An 18,311-nucleotide genomic window follows, 5' to 3' on the forward strand; every position below is an offset into this window, starting at 1 on the left:
TGATCTTTTCTCTGCCAAAATGATTTCTACATTAAAAAAGAAAAACAGATTCAGTTGTGTGTGCGTGTGTGTGTGTGTGTGTGTGTGTGTGTGTGTTTGAGATGGAGTCTCACTCTGTCGCCCAAGCTGGAGTGCAGTGGCGCGATCTCAGCTCACTGCAAGCTCCGCCTCCCGGGTTCACGCCATTCTCCTGCCTCAGCCTCCTGAGTAGCTGGGACTACAGGCGCTCGCCACCTTGCCCGGCTAGTTTTTTGTATTTTTAGTAGAGACAGTTTCACCGTGTTAGCCAGGATAGTCTCGATCTCCTGACCTCGTGATCCACCTGCCTGGGCCTCCCAAAGTGCTGGGATTACAGGCGTGAGCCACTGCGCCCGGCCCAACAGATTCATCTTTAAAAACATACGTCTGTTACAGTGAGAAGGCATCACAATTTCTTGGCACAGAGGTCACTTTTCAAAACGCTAGAGCAAGGTGTAGTACTGCTTTCAGAAGGCTCTCACAAGCTAGGGAAGAAAAATTCATGGCCTGAATCATTGGCCAGTTCATAAACTATTGTCTCCAGCTTCGAACTCACCTTTTTTTACTCTCCTTTCTCATGCAGAGATGAAGCTCTGCATACTATGTTTTCCTGGTTCTAGCAGATTCCTTGTTAGACCATTTAATAGCCTAACCTAGGGCAGCTGCCTTACAAGTAGAAAGTTTATTTTCCTCAAACCCTACCCCAATCACACCTTGTTATCTGTAAACCCATAATTTGAGTCCTATCTAATCATGTTCTGGGGCCAATGACAAGTCGAACATAGGAAGAAATAGCCTCTAAAAGAATGATAAGACTTTGGTAATTTGTATTAGCAGCAACCTTGGATATACGTGTGGGACCCTGAAGGAAAATAATATAACACTGACGATGTCTATACTTACTGCTATGGGTAAATTTACCAGACATTCTGAATTGAATGTGTGAACCTGTGCAGGCAGAGTAGCTCCAACAGTTGACATGAACCTTGGGTTCAGCATTGGCTGACTTTCAATGAGGTTGAGATACCAGAACTGCCCTGGCAGGAGGAAGGAATCCAAAAGTTTAGGAATATAGAAATGTTGGGATGAATTCATTGTGTGCAGAATATGTACCCATTCCTCTACCCTGTCTCCCAAGAGGGCCCAGAGGGTACTCTCTTCACTAAGCCATTAAAAATGTTATTGGTGAGAGGAGCACCAATTTTTTTTTTTCTTCTTTTTTTGAGATGGAATCTTGCTCTGTTGTCCAGGCTGGAGTGCAGTGGTGCGATCTTGGCTCACTGTAAATTCTGCCTCCTGAATTCAAGTGATTCTCCAGACTCAGCCTCCTGAGCAGCTGGGACCACAGATGTGCGGCACTGTGTTTTGCTCTTTTTTTTTTTAAGGGGAGATGGGATTTCACCATGTTGACCAGGCTGGGCTCGAACTTCTGACCTCAGATGATCTGCCCACCTCAGCCTCCCAAAGTGATGAGATTACTTACAGGTGTGAGCCACCACACCCGGCCAGGAGCACCAGTCTTAACCTTAATGCTTTATTATGGGTGGATATGACAGTAGGAGATACCACCATTGAGATGCACTTCCTGATGTCAATGGAGATAATGCAGTCTAGGAGCAGCAGAAGCAAAATGGGAATGCTTAGCTGGCAAAGAGAAAGGGAGAGCATTGACCATAATGGGCTGCCAGGATGAAGTGACAGTGAAATATTTTTACATGAGATATTTGGCAGTGGCTTATTAATTTCAGGGACCCTAGGAATAAAATATACGGGTACTTTATAAAAGGGTTATTTGATTAATGTAATAGAAAAATCTCCAGGTCTAGTGGCTAGAACTTAGCAAGCAAGAAGTAAACCTTTATTGGGTCAAGCCACAGAAACTTTGGGATTGTTAGGAGTTTGCCTATCTTCACTAATGCAACTGGGGCATGAGAATAACATTTATTATTTTTCATTAGAAATAAGAATTGACAAATTCAAAAGCATTGGACATACTTACATGTGCTTTTATGGTCTGAGCTTAGTGTAGAAAGAAGAGATAAATCAGCTTGACTCAATAATGATGAAGATATTATCCAAAGGGCTAAATTTTTTTTTGCCAAGAGGTAAGGATTTAGTTTTCTGAGCTTATGTTTCAACTATACACTTCAGTTCTCATAGATCGGTTCTCAACAGGCCAAGCAAATCAAGGTTGATGTCCTTCCATCACAGTGTCATCTCTGCACAAAGTGTTGAGTCATCTATCCTCCCAAGTGGAAGGACTATTGGACAGCAGGTCAGCAGAGGACCTACACTCCAGATCAGTGCTGAATCCCCATTTGCTCGTCCTGAGATGGAAGTTCTCCCCTCTCTTCCTATTCTGTGGCCCCTCGCCTGCCACTCTGTCCTCTTATCTCCCTTTAGTTTCTGTTTTCTCCTTACTTCCTTCTAGGCCCACTCTATCTTGGCAAGTATATCTTCCAACCCTGTTGTCTGACACTGAAGTCGAAGCTTCTTTCAGTCTTTGTTTCTGCTTTCGTGTTGGCTGGATGGAGGGAAGGAAGGAGGGAAGAGCGTGGGAGCGAAGAAAAGAGCCCCTCAGTGCATGAGTGAGAAACAGTGAGGGAAGGAATTACTCTGAAAACACAGAGATTAACTCTGCGAAATACAATCCTGCCACAAAGGGCTGTGTGGCCAAGTTACCTTCTCAACCTTCACTGTAATTAACTTTTCAGCCCTGCAGGCTTCAACCCACTGCTAAGTCTGAGGGAACAATTACTGAATTTGAGCATGCTGTGACTTAGACAAAATGTAATTTTAGTGGTTGACTTGCATGTATACACATTCCCCCAATCAGCAAAATGGGCAGATCAGCTGATGCACTTTTTCCTATTCCTGCCTGATCATAAGAACCACCTGGGGAAACAGTTAGACATATGAATTTCTTCCCCTACCCAGATGCATCAGCCTCTCCAGGGGAGGGGGTCTGAACATTTATTTTAAAGAGTTTCTCAGAAGAACTTCATGATCAGGCAAGTTTGGAAACTTTGAGACACCATGGCGAAATATTTCTGAGAAAGAAAATAAGGGAGCTGTCAATTTACAAATACTACATGTATTTAGCAATACCTACTCCCTTGAATAAACACATTTTTAAAGTAAAAAGTGTCCTGCTGATATCTTAAATTTTTTTTCTGAGTTTGAAGATGAGTTTTCAGCTTCTCAATTCCAAATTTTTCCATGCCTCAGGTTCTATGTAATCATCATGATGAATTGCAAAATTGTGCAATTAGCCTCTTTAATTGAGAATTATAAGTAACTACTTATAAAACATCGTGTTATCATTTGTAAAAAAACAAAAGTACTTCGAGATGCTGAGGTGGGAGGATCGCTTGAGCCTGGGAGTTTGGGACCAGCCTGGGCAAGATGGCCAACCCCCTGTCTCTACAAAAAATATTAAAAACTTACCTAGGCATGGTGGCACGTGCCTGTAGTCCCAGCTACTCAGAAGGCTGAGATGGGAGGATCCATGAGATCAGGAGTTCGAGGTGGCAGTGAGCTGAGATCACGCCACTGCACTCCAGCCTGGACAACAGAGGGAGACCCTGTCTCAAAAAAAAAAAAAAAAAAAAAAAAAAAAAGGGCCGGGGGGAGCAGGGATTTATAGAATGAAAAGGAAAAATAACTCATCTCACGTGAAGGGGAGAAATGCTCTTTTTGAGCATTTACCATGAATGTTATGCCGCTATACAATATAACTGTCTTGAAAGTGGGACAGGGTGTCCATTTTACTGATGAGGAAACAGAAAATGGAGGAGGCTTTCCCATGGTCATAGGGTAAATTGTGGGCCAGGATCTAAACCCAGATAACTTACTAGACAATGAACTTCATAACAAAATGAAGATGAAAGGTTGAGAATTCATTTGTATTTTACCAATACAATTTTCCATAGCCGATGCAAGAAAGAAACGTCTCACAAATGCTTATGCTGACTTCTAGAAAATCTACACTGCTTTCGTATTGGTGATTGTGTTGATTATAGCAAGATCAGTGAAGTCACAGACTGGTTGATTCTACAAGGGTGATGAGTGAGTTTAATTAACTATAGCAAACACATAATGAATAAACACAATTTCCCACAAAAACAAATAAAATGAATATTGTCTCATGGTTTTTAATTATGCAAAAGCAAGCCATAGAACAATTTTTTTGAAAAACAAAGTAAATTTTTGATGTCAGCATGTAAAGTAAGTATAAGGGGACTTTAAATGTTTTCCAGCTTCTCTCAATAGCTGGCTTATTGTTTTGAATTCTCCAGATGCTCATATCAACTATCTTCTTACTCTTTAAAATTTTAAAACTCTTTTGAATTTAGTGGCCTCTTATTTTGACTCTAATTTAACAAATATGAAATCAAACCATTCAGCTGTATACTTTTCTAATATCATTCCAAGCAAGATCTTCTAATTAAAAAGTTACTTACTTTATGTTATTTGCCCTTCAAAGATAAAATATAAACATCTGTCATAATCTGTGTCAGGAGGTATTTTATTGCAGACAGTATCTGAAGTATTTAAAGGGAAGACATCAAACTGGTATGACATCAAATAACTTTCTAGAGAAGCGTTACAGTAGTAGAAAATAATGCCATGTTATATTACATAGCCCTTTAGAATTTATACTTGGCTTTCATAGAGATTATGACTCATACTTATTAGATAAGTTTATCATGTATAAGTTAGGTAAATAACTTATTCAGGTAAATTATGGAGGAAAGTACCAAGTCACCTTTCACTGTTGGAATAAAACTAACTGTGTGAGGATTAGATTGAGATGATGCATATAAGGAACACAGCACATAAGGTCTGCTCCATTGCAAATCTCCAGTAAAATGTATTCAGTATTCAAAGTTGTTATAATTGTAACCGCCTCTGCAGCATGTCTCTTTTGAAGTGAATAGTCCTATTGAAAATAGAAAATGTTACACGTATTTGTTTTGCTGATTGATGTGGCAAGAAACTTGAAAGTAGCATGTGATTTTATGTAAAAAATCATATATGAAATACTGCAATAGGGTCCTTAGATGAGGTGTTTATATACATAGGATGGAAAATTACATTTGTATACAAAACTAGAAAGAATACTACGATGAACTCATCATCAATTTTAACAAGCATCAACTCATGGCTGCTCTTTTAAAATGTGTTTTCTCAACCCATTCTTCCCTTTCCTCTACTCACACACATACTTTTCAAGCAAATTGCAGACATTTTACCATTAAATAATGTTTCAAATAAACTTTGATCCCTTTAAATAAGGTAAAGTATCACAATATAAATCTGTTTTAAAGGATATGAGTCTTACATAAATGTGATCTTAAGAACAAAAACTTGAAAAGTCTCATACTGTAAACATTTATCTTCTAAAAGAAAAGAAAGAAAATAATAATGATGTCATATTTGAAGTAAAACTTAAAATTATGTAAATGTTTATTATTAAGTTTTTTAAGATGGGAGAAATAATAAAAATTGAATTTTTTCAATATTAATATGTTTTCAATGAACATTACTTGGAAACACAATCTACTTATTCATTTAAAAAGTAACACAATATTCTAAAATAAATGTTTCCAGTTATCGCTCTTTCTGTGTTATTCGGTAAGAAGTATCTGGCAAGGTACTAATTCACATTTATCAAAAAGACAAACGAATCACCAATTAAAATAAAGATTACCATATATATATATTTTTTTTCTTCTTTCTTTTTTTTTTTTTTGAGACGGAGTTTTGCTCTGTTCCAGGCTGGAGTGCAATGGCGTGATCTTGGCTCACTGCAACCTCCGCTTCCCGGGTTCAAGCAATTCTTCTGCCTCAGCCTCCTGAGTAGCTGGGACTACAGGCACCTGCCACCACATCCGGCTAATGTATTTTTAGTAGAGATGGGGTTTCTCCATGTTGGTCAGGCTGGTCTTGAATTCCCAACCTCAGGTGATCTGCCCACCTCGACCTCCCAAAGTGCTGGGATAACAGGCGTGAGCCACCACGCCAGGCCATGACTATTTGTTAAAAATGTAATTTGTTGTGGTAATGAGAAACATGGATGTCAAAGAAGAGGAAATGTCCAGGTGCATTGGTCCTGCATGGCAGTGAACTGAGGTAAGGACATGGTGCAGGAATAGTCTCTCATTAGCACTGTAGAATATTCACCATTTCAAATGCTAGCAGGATCACAAATAGGCCCTAGAACAACATGCAAAATATTTCTCTCCTATAATAATTTGTATTAGTTATCAATTGCTGTGTAACAAATTGCACCAACATTTGGAGGCTTAAAACATCACACATTTATTATTTCATAGTATCTGTGGATCAGGAATCTGGACCCAGTTAGGTCCTCTGTTTCAGGGTTTTTTACAAGGCTGCAATGAAGGTATTGGCTGCAGCCACTTCCAGGTTCATCTGGGGCAGGGTCTGCTTATTCAGTGGTTGCTGGCAGGATTCAGTTCCTCTCTCACTGTTGTAGCGATGGCCTTAGTTCCTCTCTTGACCAGAGGTTGCCCCCAGTTTCTTGCCATGTGAGGGCTGCTCAGATAAGTCTTTAAAGCTAACAAGAGACTTTGCTGATAAGACCAAAATCTTATACTTTTTTGTAACTTAACTAATGGAAGTTTTCTACGCATTAGAAGTCACCATATCCAGCCCACAGTAAAGGTGAGGGCATTACTCAAGGGTGTGAGTACTAGGAGATGCAGACTATAAGGTGCCATCTTGGAAGTGGGCCTTTATAGACTTCAACCCTCATGCCCCGTTTCTTTCAGCCTTAAGATTTCTTTGTTTTCTGCCATGACCCAGGAACTCCTTTGACCTGAAATCTACTAAACTAAGAAATTCACAAATGTAAGAAGATAAAGGAAATTGTCTTAATATAGGAAAAATTGAAGTTCTTAGGTGGAAATGAGAAAATCAAGTCACAGAAGTAGACATAGAACATGACATTCGTCCATATGGCAATGGGTTTCAGTATAAATCACACAAATTTGTACAACTAGATGTGTTGATTGATTAGCATAGCACTTTTTTTTTTTCTGTTTTGAATGTGAATGTGCACATCCTCTGTGTTCAGAAGGTGAATATCTTCAGGCATGTGCCCTCTAGTTCCCTACAGCCCCTCCCACTGCTCCTTGGCATCTTACAACTCTGGGTGATTTCTTGGGTTAATATAAGCAACCAGCTCAGCCCCAAATCATTTGAGTTGGGACTCTGTGGCATAAAATACCAACTGGCAAGAGTGGTCCAGATATTCTGTGTATTTGAAATCACCCCAATTTCCTAGTTTCTCTATGAAGGAGTCTTTTTAGGGCCTATTTAATGCTCTCAAATTGGCTATTGAGTAACAGCACGTAACTTTCATTGTTATGCTTAGTATAGCTCAGCCAACCCAGAGAGGAAATACTTTGGTCTTTGTGGGTCACATATGGTTTCAGTCACATGTTCTTTGTTTTGTTTATAACCCTTTAAAAGTTAAATACCCTCCCTAGCCCCCAGGCTGTGAAAAAAACAGGTTGCAAGCTGGATTTGACCTATGGGTTTTTTACCAACTCTGTTAGATACTTTTTTGGCTATTTTTTGATATTCAAGAGCTGAAATGTCATAATCTTCAAATGTGAGATGCAGACATACTGCAAAGAGTGATTCAAATTTGCCTAATAATGTGGTTAATATTATTCCTTTATATGAACTAAAATACTGGTTGAATATCAAACACGAATGATAGTCCACCATGATGGTCATGGTGGCCGCTTTGTAGGCCACTTTGATCTGGGAATTTATTGTGGGAAATTTGACTGCATTATCTTTGACGCAATTTCTTGCCTTTCTTTTCTCTCTACTCTTTATGAACTTCTCATTAATAAGATAGTGAATCCCCTTGAATTGATTATCTTTTCTGTCACATTTTCCCACCTATCTTTGTCTTTTGGTCATTTTTTTTGAGAGATTTCTTTAATTTTTTCTCTTTTAATTCCTGTAATGATCTTTAAAGTTACATTTCTAAAAGCTCTTTTTTGTTTGTTTCACAAGTATTTATTTTTATACCACCCTGTTCTTGTTTTATAGATATAAAATCTTCTCTTATTGTTCTGAGGATATTAATTCAACATAACAGTTTTGAAGAAAACATCAAAAAACTCTCAGTGGTTTTTTTTTCCCCCCTGGTTATTCTGGTGTATTTTTTCTTCCTGAGGGAGGTTTTCCTCAAACGTCTCATTGTGTTTCATTTTGTTAACATTTCATAGGCACGCTCTGAAAAGCAGATTGGAAGCTGTGTCTGGTTTACCTTGAGGTCTCCTCATTCATTGGCTGTTCTTGTTCCAACAAAATAAGTCATGAAGTTACTCAGAGAAGAAACTGCCAATCTCTTACCTTGGATGGGAGACGGGGAGGAGCTTAGCTACCAGCCTTCCATTCATGTGGCATGGAAGGAGGCTGGAGGAGTTAATTGTATACAATTTTTGTGCTGCCTACAGGAATTCAGTTTTGCCCTGTGCCTCATCATCACTTTCCTCTGCACTTAGTGTCCCCTAGTCCTGCGTCCCTCCCAGTCCTGGTGTGTGAACTGTCATTCTTCATTCCTGCCTTTGTGAGCATGGCTTCCTTACCTTATTAAACCCACGTATGTTCTGTTTTCTATAAATCGATTGAACTTGCTTTGCTGTTGCTGTCCCCATTCCCGTGTTCCCCTGTATTTGTCAGTTTAGATCTTATTTTCTCTTTAATGTTCATTTTAGAGTATTTTTGAAGGGAGGTTAGATGCATAGTTGACTAACTCCATATATTTATCATGTGATTTGGCTCCCTCTTGCTTTCACTAATTTTAATTTTGTTGGAATATATTCCATAGTCATCTCTTAAATGCAGTCAGCGACTGGTAAATTGTATGATGTTTAATCACTTAGGTTTCCTTTACATTTAAATAATAGATTATTTTGCTGAGAAAGATAAAAGATATTTTTCTCAGAACTTAGAAGATTTCACTCCATTATCTTCTAATGAGACATCTCATTTCCCTCTTGCACAAATTATATAAATAATTTATGGTTGTTAGTTGCCAGTAAACAGGAACTTGAGAAGTTTTCCCCAACTTTATAGTAGGAAAGTGTTCAAATAATTAGGGAAGTTGAAAAAAATGGTACAGGGAACACCGATGTACCTCCCACCTAGGTGAACCTTTAGCTGAATTTGCTTGGTATTTCTTTTTTTATGTGTGTGTACGTTCTTTTGTGTAACCATATGAAAATAAGTTGCAGCCCTCATGAGAATTCACCCCTAATTATTCAACATACTTCTACAAAGAATAAGGAAAATCTTCCATTAGCCACAATCCTCTTACTATAGCTAGGAAAATTAATGCTTATTATTTTATGAGAAATATGTTCTTCTCTCCTACATTTTAGAATTTTTCCTTGATGTTTTGATATTTTACTTTTGCGCACACTAAAGTTGGAGCTTTCTTGTTTAAAAAGCACGTTAAGAACTTTATTTTTTATTTTATTAAAAAAACTTTTAAGTTAGGGGTACATGTGCAGGTTTGTATAGGTAAACTGTTATGGGGGTATGTTGTACAGATTATTTTATTACTCGGGTATTAAGCCTAGTACTCGTTACTTATTTCTTCTGATTCTCTCCCTCCTCCCAACCTCTACTCTCTAGCAGAACCCAGCGTATGTTGTTTCCCTCTTTGTGTCCATTGGTTCTCGTTATTTAACTTCCACATATAAGTGAGATCATGAAACATTTGGTTTTCTATTTCTGCGTTAGTTTGCTAAGGATAATGGCCTCCAGCTCCATCCATGTTCCTGCAAAGGACATGATCTCATTCTTTTTTATGGTTGCATAGTATTCCATGTTGTGTATGTACCACGTTTTCTTTATCTAGTCTATTGTTGATGGGCGTTTAAGTTGATTCCATGTCATTGCTATTGTAAATAGTGCTGCAGTGAACATATGCATGCTCGTGTCTTTATGATGGAATGATTTATATTCCCTTGAGTATATACCCAGTAATGGGATTGCTGGGTCAAAAAGTAATTCTGTCTTTAGGTCTTGGAGGAATTGTCACACTGGTTTCCACAATGGTTGGACTAGTTTACACTCCCACCAGCAGTGTATAAGCTTTCTTTTTTCTCCGCAACCTTGCCAGCATCTGTCATTTTTTTGATTTTTTATAATAGCCATTCTGACTGGTGTGAGATGGTATCTTATTGTGGTTTTGATTTGCATTTCTCTAATAATCAGTGATGTTGAGGTTTACCTCAACATCATCAGTTATATGCTTGTTGCCCACATGTATGTCTTATTTTGCGAAGTGTCTGTTCTTGTCCTTTGCCTACTTTTTTATGGGGTGGTTTTTCTCATAAATTTGTTTAAGTTCCTTATAGATGCTGGATATTAGACCTTTGTCAGATAGATAGTTTGCAAATATTTTCTTTCATTCTGAGGTTGTCTGTTTACTCTGTTGATAGTTTCTTTTGTTGTACAGAAGTTCTTTAGTTTACTTAGATCACATTTGTCAATTTTTGCTTTTGTTGCAATTGCTTTTGGTGTCTTCGTCATGAACTCTTTGCCTGTTTCTATGTCCAAAATGTTATTGCCTAGGTTGTCTTCCTGGGTTTTTATAGTTTAGGGTTTTGCATTTAAGTCTTTAATTTATCTTGAGTTAATTTTTGTATGTGGTGTAAGGAAGGGATCCAGTTTCAATATTCTGCATATGTCTTGGCAGTCATCCCAACACAATTTATTGAATAGGGAGTCAATTCCGCATTCCTTTTGTCGACTTTGTTGAGGATCAGATGGTCCTAGGTGTATGGCCTTGTTTTTGGGCTCCCTCTTCTGTTCCATTGGTCTATGTGTCTAGTTTTGTACCAGCACTATGCTGTTTTGGTTATTGTAGCCATGTAGTATGGTTTGAAGTTGGGTAAGATGATGCCTCCAGCTTTGTTCATTTTGCTGAGGATTGCCTTGGCTATTTCGGCTGTTTTTTTGATTATATATTAACTTTAAAATAGTCTTTTCTAGTTCTGGGAAGAATGTCATTTGTAGTTTGTTAGGAATAGCATTGATGTCTTTGGGCAGTGTGGCCATTTTAACAAAATTAGTTCTTCCTATCCTTGAGCATGGAATGTTTTCCATTTTTTTGTTTCATCTCTGATTTCTTTGAGCAGCCTTTTGTAGTTCTCCTTGTAGAAATCTCTTACCTCCCTGGTTAGCTGTATTCCTAGATATTTTATTATTTTTTGTGGCAATTGTGAATAGAGTTGCATTCCTGATTTGGCCTGTAGCTTGGCTCTTGTTGGTGTAGAGGAATACTAGTGATTTCTGCACATTGATTTTGTATCCTGGACTTTGCTGTAGTTGTTTATCAGCTGAAGGAGCTTTTGGACTAGGCTATATAGATATAAGATCATGTAGTCTGCAACCAGGGATAGTTTGACTTCTTCTCTTCCTATTTGGATGTCCTTCATTTTTTTCTCTTGCCTGATTGCTCTGGCCAGGACTTCCAATAACTGTGTTAAATAGGAGTAGTGAGAGAGGGCATCCTTGTCTTATGCCAGATTTCAAGGGGAATGCTTCTAGCTTTTGCCCATTCAGTGTGATGTTGGCTGTGTGTTTGTCATAGATGGCTCTTATGATTTTGAGGTATGTTCTTCAATACCTGGTTTATAGAGAGTTTTTAACTTGAAGGGGTGTTGAATTTTATTGAAAGCCTTTTCTGCAAGTATTGAGATAATCATGTGGTTTGTCTTTAGTTCTGTTTATGTGATGAATCACATCTATTTATTTGTGTATGTTGAACAAATCTTGCAACATAGGGATAAGACCTACTTGATTGTGGTGGATAAGATATTGATGTACTGCAGGATTCAGTTTGCCAGTATTTTGTTGAGGATTTTTGCATAGTTAGACTGCAAGTTAGATTAATAGTGAAGAAAAGAGAGAAGATTCAAATAAACACAATTACAAATGGCAGAGGGGATATCACCACTGACTGCATAGAAATACAAATAATCTTCAGAGACTATTATGAACACTTCCGTGAATAAATTCCTGGACAAACACACCCTCCCAAGACTGAGCCAGGAAGAAATTGAATCTGTGAACAGACCAATAACAAGGTCTGACATTGAATCAGTAATAAATAGCCTACCAATGCCCCTCACCAAAAAGAAAAAAAAGCGTAGGACCAGATGGATTCACCCTGAATTCGATCAGATGTACGCAGAAAAGTTGGTACCATTCCTATAAAAACTGTTTCAAAAGATTGAGGAGGAGGGACTCCTCCCTTACTCATTTTATGAGGCCAGCAACATCCTGATACTAAAACTTAACAGAGACAAAAAAAAAAAAGGGCCAAAGTTGGATCTTTATATGTGATTTCTTTTTAATCTACTCTGCTTAGCACTTAAATAGGCTCTTACAATCTTACACCAAGTCTTTTGCAGTTCTAGGACATTTTATTCTTTGATTTTACTGCCTCCTCCCTTTTCCCTCTATGCTTTCTTCCTCCAAAACTGCCTCTGAAACTTCTGAATATCCATGCTAGTTCTCTTATCCTTCCTTTCATGTTTTCTATTTCTTTGTTTTTGGGGATTCATTTAGGTAGAATTCCTTAGCTTGATCTTTCAGCTCAGTAATTTGGTTTTCAGCTTTGTTGATTTTACTGTTTATCCCACCTCTACCTTTTAAATTTCATAATTACTTTTTGAATTTTGTAGATTTCTATTGGAGTCTTTACTGAATAAAAAATCTTTCTGAAATTCTCTGGGGATGAGAAGGAGAGGAATTCTTTTCTTTTAGACATTTTCTAAAGTTTCATTCAGTTTTCTCTGTTAGCTCGATTTATTCCAGATGTAGTTCTTCCTTTATCACAACCAGTAATAAAATGTATTGTGATTACATCTTTATTTGCATTTCCCTGCCAATCTTGTGGACATACTTTGTTTTTACTGTAATCAGTTGCTTTTGTTGTAATCACCTGAGAAAGGCATTAGTCATATCTGTGAGTTACTAGGGCTAGATCTCTAAGGAAAGTGTAGTGTGTCTCTCAGGATTATCCTTCTGAGGATCAACAGAGAGAAGCAATTATCCATCACTTCCTGACCCCCAGTGATCAAGGGTTCACCTATGGGTTTCTAATGCCCCTGAGCTTCTGGGCTGCAAATGCATGCACGTGGAGTGGTCTTCTATGTCCTACACTGCAGCAGTGTGAAGCCCTGAGCAGACAGCAAGAGCACTTGAGGTTATGTTAGTATCACATGAGACAAAGGCTTCATGGAACTATTTGTCACAGCTGTTGCTAAAATTAAAGGTGAGACCAAGAAGGTCTAAGGAAGGTACTAGTGGCACCTGAATCAGGACATGAGATAGGAAATTTCAGGCAAAAAATGTTATCCTTTCAGTCATGGTCCCTGTGAGACACAGGGAAATCTTAAAGCAAAGCAAGTTTCTGCTTGCACTTACCTGACCTCATAAGGACAATGACATATCCAAATGAGCCTCAGGTGCACCAGCTCTGCACAGTACTTTAAACCTGATTAGACCAGGATATTCAAACACCACCTCACCTCTTCTCATTGACACTTTTGGAAATGGCTCCTAATTTCAGAATCTATCCAACACTAGCCATTGACAACACAATTGTGAGGAAGTGGGCCACCATTAGGAAATGTGGAAGTAACTAGTGGCACACACGCTACTATTTTCACCTCCAGTGCAGGGATGTTTGTCCTTGGAAGTCTCTCGAGGACAAAAAAAGTCTACTTCTTGTGACTTTTAGCACTTTCCCATAAGTACTGACAGACCTGGACTTTACTGGACATCTCAGAACAAGATGATAAATTTTCAATCCTTATTAGATCTGATGAATAGTAATATTATATATATAATTTATATTTAGTAGGGGAAATTATTCTCTGACAACAGTGATGTATAAGTTTTTACTGAAATAACTTCATTTTATAGGTAACCAATAGGAGAAGGCTACTATGTCATTGAAACCAGGACAAAAAAGAGAAATGTTATCAGATATTTACTTTTAACTCCCAATTGTTCTGGAAAGCTTCCACAATTTCTACTGTCTATTTCCCTTTTAAAGCATCCATTTTAAAATGTTACTGCAAGAGCAAAGACAGCCAGGAAATAAATAATTATTTCTTTTTTTTTTTTTTTTTTTTTTTTTTTTTTGAGACAGAGTCTCACAGTTGCCCAAGCTGGAGTGTAATGGCACGATCATCACTCACTGTAGCCTCGACCTCCCTGGGCTCAGGAGATCCTCCCACCTCACCCCCCTGGGTAGCTGGGACTAGAGGTATGTGCCATGATGTCCAGATAAGTTTTTGTATTTTTTATAGAGATAAGGTTTTGCCATGTTGCCCAGGCTGGTCTCATACTCCTGGGCTCAAGCTGTCTGCCCACCTCAGCCTCCCAAATTGCTGTGGTTACAGGCATGAGCCACCATGACCTGCTGAGAAATGATTTTTAAAATTTGGGAAATACCATGCATTTCATGATGCTCCAGCAGCCAGAGGCTGGAGTTTGTGACATTTATAGCTAAAGGGGAGGTGAGGATTATATTGTGAAGAAGTAGTGTCACAATAACCTGCCCAAATATTATTCTGTAGGCAGTCATTGCAGGGTATTAGGCATGACCATGCTAAAATCAGACTTCATCAAAAAACAAAGAAGGGTGGATTGGAAGCTTTGTGAAGAAAGAATATGAAGAAGTATTTAAGAGTCTTTTGTATCTTCATGCAAGTTACAAAGGCAGCCTGAACCTTAGCATTTACAGTGCAGATATAGAAGAGGCTTTCAGGTACTAGACTATTTGATATATAATCAGTGACTATGTTAAGGGTATGATGTAAACAGTGAAGGATAAAGGGGTTACAAGGTGACTTCAGATTTCAAGCGTGGGTTAATAAAGTTGGGGATTGATATAGCCAGTTGATATTGGGTATACAGAAGGGATTAGGAAAAGGATGCACAGTAGTGGGAAGACTTTCATTTAAGAAATATTGGATTTGGGAACCTCTCAAGAAGTAATAATCAGGTTCAGCCAGCTGGCAAAAAATTTTTTCCAAATCTCCAGATGGGGAAGTAATTGAGATTAGAAAAAAAGTTCTGAAGTCAAAAGTACATTGATGATGCCTAAAAATGACATGAATTAATTTTACTTGTTCTTCTTGTGTATCAAGGGAGAGAACTGAGAAAATAATCCAAAATAAAGAATGTATTAGTCCATTTTCATGTTGCTGATAAAGACATACCTGAGACTGAGTAATTTATAAAGATAAAGAGGTTTAATAGATTCACATTTCCATGTGGCTGGAGAGGCCTCACAATCATGGTGGAAGGCAAAAGGCATGTCTTACTAGGTGACAGGCAAGAGAGAATTTGTGCAGGGAAACTCTCCCTTATAAAACCAGCAGATTTTGTGACACTTGTTCACTATCACGAGAAAAGCATGGGAAAGACCCACCCCTATGATTCAATTACCTTCCACCGGGTCCCTCCCATGACACGTGGGAATTGTGAGAACTATAATTCAAGGTGAGATTTGGGTGGGGACACAGCAAAACTATATGAAGGAATATGTGAAAGAGATCCCACTTATAGAAATAAGAGTAGAAATATTAAAATAGTGTGTTTTGGAAACCAAGAACATATCAAATTTTAGAAAGAAAGGGAGGCCAGTTGTGGTGGCTGTCATCTGTAATCCCAGCATTTTGGGAGGCTAATGCAGGAGGATTGCTTAAAGCCGGCAGTTTGAGACCAGTACGGTCAACATAGAAAGACCCCCATCTCTACAAAAAATGTAAAAAACTAGCTGTGCATGGTGGTGCATGCCTGTAGTCCCAACTAGAGGCAACAGGATCACTTACAGCCAAGGAGTTTGAGGCTTCAGTGAACTATGATGGTGCCACTGCACTCCAGCCTCGGTGACAGAGTAAGACCCCGTCTCTTAAAAAAGGCGGTGAATAGACAATGTTGTATGAAGTAGAGAGATCCACTAAGATATAAACTAAAAATGAGTCTTAAATTTGGCTGTAATGTTATTATGAACCCCAACAGAGCAATTTCAACAGCATGCTGAGAATGGGAACCAGAATTCAGCAGATGAAGTGCAAACACCAGATAAGGTAGTCTGGTTTTATCTCTTCTTACTGTTTAATCTGAACTTGTGAGATTAAAAAATAGTTCTGGGAGTATGAAATTCAAGGGAAGGTATTTGTCCTTATTTCTGTTTTGGTGTGGGAGTAAAAGTAAGGGAGCAGATAGGGAAGAAGAGATTGAATATGTAAGGGGGATAGTGGATGACTGAAGGTTGTGCATGAGACTCGGGGCTGGGTGGTTGGCTGTCACTGTTAGACCAGAGGATAAAGGTAAAAATGGGTGGTGGTAAATACATTTTTGGATGGACAGTTCAGAATTAAACACACACACACACAGACACACACACACACACACACAAACGAACCATTGAACACTGTAAGCGAAATCTAGAGAGAGGTTAAGATTGAAAAAGTGTGTGAGAACAGGAAAGTAGGAGACTGGGTTGGATTCTGATTTTTTTTTTTTTTCGGGATAGAATCTCTCTCTCTATCACCTAGGCTGGAGTGCAGTGATGCGATCTCTGCCCAAGTAGCTGGGAGTACAGATGTGTGCCACCACGCCTCGGTGATTTTTGTATTTTTAGTAGAGATGGGGTTTCACTATGTCGGCCAGGCTGGTCTCGAACTCCTGGCCTCAAGTGATCTGCCTGCCTTGGCCTTCCAAAGTGTTGGGATTACAGGCGTGAGCCACCACACCCGTCTAGATTGTGAATTTAATGGAAGAGAAGGGCTGGTCTAGATTTAGAAGAGTCATTGCATGGAATAAAAGGGAAATTTTACCATGAGCAAATAAAAGTGAGCAAAGGACACAAAAAGTGAGCAAAGGACATGGGCAAAGGCCACCATGACTGGCCCCCCTTTCTTTTTAAAATCTGATATGCTCTTGGTTTCTAAAACACACTATTTTGTTATTTCTATTCTTATTTCTACAGGTAGGGTCTCTTTCACATATTCTTTGATATGGTTTTGCTGTGTCCCCAGCCAGTTTTCTAAAAAAGACATACAAGTGGCCAACAAAAATACATAAAAATGCTCAATATCACTCATAATCAAAGAAATGCAATTAAAACCACAATGAGATGCCATTTTACAGCAGTCTGAATGGCTATTATGAAAAAGTCAAAAATAACAGATGGCAAGGATGTAGGAAAAAAAGGAATGCTTACACACTGTTGATCAGATGTACAACCTCTATGGCAAACAGTATAGAGATTTCTCAAAGAACTGAAAATAAAATAGCCATTCAATTCAGTAATCTCACTGCTGAGTATCAACCCAAATAAAAATGAATCATTGTATAAAAAAGATATCTGCACTCATTTGTTTATTGCAGCACTATTCACAAAAGTAAACTCATGAAATCAATCACGTGTCCATCAATGTTTGTCCATCAGGATAAAGAAAATGTGGTATCTATGTATTCTATACCATGGAATACTACTCAGTTACAAAAAAAGGGATGAAATCATGTGTTTTGCAGCAACATGGATGGAACTGAAGGCCATTATCCAAAGTGAAATGACTTAGAAACAGTCAAACACTGTATGTTCTCCTTTTTAAGTGGGGGCTACACAATATATCCTGGTAACAAAACTTCACTTGCATCCCCTAAATCTATTTTTTAAACAGCCAAAAAAAAAAAAAAAAAAAAATTGCCAGTAGGAGGTACCCATGGCTCTGAGGACAGAGACTCAGAAGTCTGGTTTCATCAATTTGCAGGGTCGGTTGACTTTCTCTAGCAGCTCTCAGTCCCTTTTCAGGAGGAAAAGTTGGATTGTTTCTAGTCTTTTGTCCAAAGATTAGGCAATATTTGCAATGAGTGTGGCAGGATGATAAGATGTAGGCAAACTGAGGTACTGGTGAGAAGGGAGAGAGATAATCATCAGGTTCAGGTAGATTATAAAGCTACTGGTGAGAGGGCACATACAGTGGGGTGGGCAGTAATGAGGAGTCCAGGAGGGGACGGCTTTGGGGGTAAAGTCAAGGTCAGAGGGAAGAAAATCCTCTGAGAAGTAGAAGGTCAGGAGGTTGTGGTGAGAGTCTGAAACATCGTAATCTAGGTTTTCTGGAGCCTAAGCACATTCTTGAGGCCAGTATTGAACCAGACTAGTCTTTGAGCATAGAGAGAAGAGGAAGAACAAAATATTT

The sequence above is a fragment of the Chlorocebus sabaeus genome, chromosome 21 (assembly GCF_047675955.1).
Source record: "Chlorocebus sabaeus isolate Y175 chromosome 21, mChlSab1.0.hap1, whole genome shotgun sequence".
In the NCBI taxonomy this organism is placed as follows: Eukaryota; Metazoa; Chordata; class Mammalia; order Primates; family Cercopithecidae; genus Chlorocebus; species Chlorocebus sabaeus.